This window comes from Colobus angolensis, unplaced genomic scaffold, assembly GCF_000951035.1.
Source record: "Colobus angolensis palliatus isolate OR3802 unplaced genomic scaffold, Cang.pa_1.0 Scaffold531, whole genome shotgun sequence".
Classification (NCBI taxonomy): Eukaryota; Metazoa; Chordata; class Mammalia; order Primates; family Cercopithecidae; genus Colobus; species Colobus angolensis.
This window is the reverse complement of record NW_012118833.1, coordinates 342279-344825: the sequence shown is the minus strand read 5'-3', so window position 1 is coordinate 344825 and position 2547 is coordinate 342279.

Here is a 2547-nt window from a genome sequence, read left to right as displayed (position 1 = left end):
GAGACTCCGCCTCAAAAACAAACAAACAAACAAACAAAAAAAAAGGTAGGGGAGAAAGGGACCTCCTGGAATGATAGACCTGCACAGCATGCTCCTCACAGAGGCTGAGAACTGAAGGCCACATGCAGGATGAGGGGTAGGGGGTATCAGAAAGATGCTGTGGTTTTCAGACCCCTCAATATCCTGGCCATCCTTGGGGCAGGAAGGAGGTTGCTATGTCAGCTCTGAAACCTCAATCCCAAAGAAATCTGAGAGGCCTGAGGGAGATTGCTGGGTAGGCAGCTTCGGTTGAATGTATCACAAACGTGAAGGTCCTCGATACAGAAACCCTGAGGTTCAGGGCCTAGAGCAAAGAAGTTAGAGGTCACAGTGCCCTTAGGCAAAATGAAAGCAAAGAGACAGATGACTGGCTGATGCTAGAGTTGGCGAACTCTGAGATCTGATATTCCAACTGTCCAGTGGCTAGAACCTACACTGTCCATGTGAGAGCCTACACTAGAATACAGCCTCCGACTCTCCATACAAGGCTCTATTTTGGACCTTGACCTTGGTTAGCCTTGGTTGGCCTGGGTACCCCCTCCCCTGTGGTAGCACAGCATGCAGCTGCTCTTGCCCTGTCCAGTGAGGGCTTTGCTTTAAAAATTATCATCTCAGGATGAATTTCCTTACTGGGTTACTCCAGTGTGAGTAGTTCTTTGTCAAACACCTCCTCTGTCCCTGCCTTCAGTTGGGGGCCATCTTTTTTGTGGGGGAGGAACAGGGTCTTGCTCTGTCATCCAGGCTACAGTTCAGTGGTGTGATCAGAGCTCACTGCAGCTTCAAACTCCTGGGCTCAAGCAATCGTCCCACCCCGGCCTCCCAAGTAGCTAGCGGTATATGTACTCCCCACCACTCCAGGCTAATTTTTTTAATTTTTATTTTATTTATTTATTTTGTAGAGATAGGGTCTTACTATGCTGCCCAGGCTGGTCTCAAACTCCTGGCTTCAAGTGATTCTCACCTTGACCTCCCAAAGCATATGGGGATTACAGGCATGAGCCACTGGCCTTGGGAGTCATCTTTATGCTCAGCTCCATCTACCCTGAAATACAGCCCCTTCTGTGAAAGCATTGGCAAGTAAGGAAGATTTTCAGAAAGTCTCAGAGGGACAGCAGAGACAGTGACAGTCACACACTTCACAATAACTTTTTTTATATGCCTTTTACAGAGGTCCTCTCCCAGCTCTCGTCCCTTCTTTGCTGCCCCCAAACTTCAATGACCTCTCTCCTCTCCACTTCTCAGGATCTCATTCTCACTCACACTACCCTGCTCAGTCACAAATGATTCTCCTTGGCAGCTTAGACCTCTTTTCCTTTCATTTTGCACCGAAATCCCTTATATTCATATAAATATTTATCAATCTTATTTTACCTAGGCTCTCTTTTCTTTTTGAGACAGGATTTTGCTCTGACCCAGACTGGAGTGCAGTGGTGCAAAAAGGCTTACTGCAGCCTCCCCAACCTCCTGGGCTTAAGTAATCCTCCTGCCTCAGCCTCCCAAGTAGCTGGGACTACAGGTGCATGCCACCACACCCAGCTAACTTTTTGTATTTTTTGTAGAGATGGGGTTTCACCATGTTGCCCAGGCTGGTCTCAAACTCCTGAGTTCAAATGATCTGCCTGCCTTGGCTTCCCCAAGTGCTAGGATTACAGCACTTAATAAAAGATTACAGCACTTAATAAAAAAATGTGTGAGACACCGCACCTGACCCATGTGTTGATCTTTTATTAAACAGCTTCCTCCTCACCCAGGCTGTGGGTTCTTGAAGAAGGACATTGTCTTACTCATCTTTGTATCTGGCGTTCCTAACACAAGGTCTGGATTAAGGCTGTTGTGCTCAATAGATGTTTGTGGTCTGAAATGAAATTCACCACCATGTTACTCTTTTAAGCCAAGCAGGATGATGGGGGCTACAGGGTAACTTCATGCCTCCGTATTTAACTCAGCCTGACTCTTCATGACTCAACCTTCAAGGTGTCCCACAAAAAGAATTAGCCCAAAGTCAGACTCACTCAATTCTCACATTCATTCATTCAACATTCAAAGCACATTTCAGGTACACAGGGAAATTTGCTAAGCACAGGAGTTGGGAGGGGGAGGGGAAGGAATCATCCCTTCTGGCCCCCAACTTCAGGGACCTTGGAAATGTCTGTCTTGGAAATGTCAGAATATCTTGTCTCCTCTCCTATAGGGAGAATATATCTAGACAAGACCCCACAGAAGTGCCAAGGAGGGGAGGTTACAGCTGGCTGCAGGCAGGAGTGAAGACTTCCCTGGAGGAGGTGGCATTTGAGCAGGGCCTAAAAGCATACATAGTTTTTTTGTTTTGTTGTTTTGAGACAGGCTGGAGTACAGTGGAAAGGTCTCAGCTTACTGCAACCTCTGCCTCCCAGGTTCAAGTGACTCTCCTGCCTCAGCCTCCTGAGTACCTGGGATTACAGGCATGTGCCACCACACCCAGCTAATTTTTGTATTTTTAGTAGAGACAGGGTTTCACCATGTTGGCCA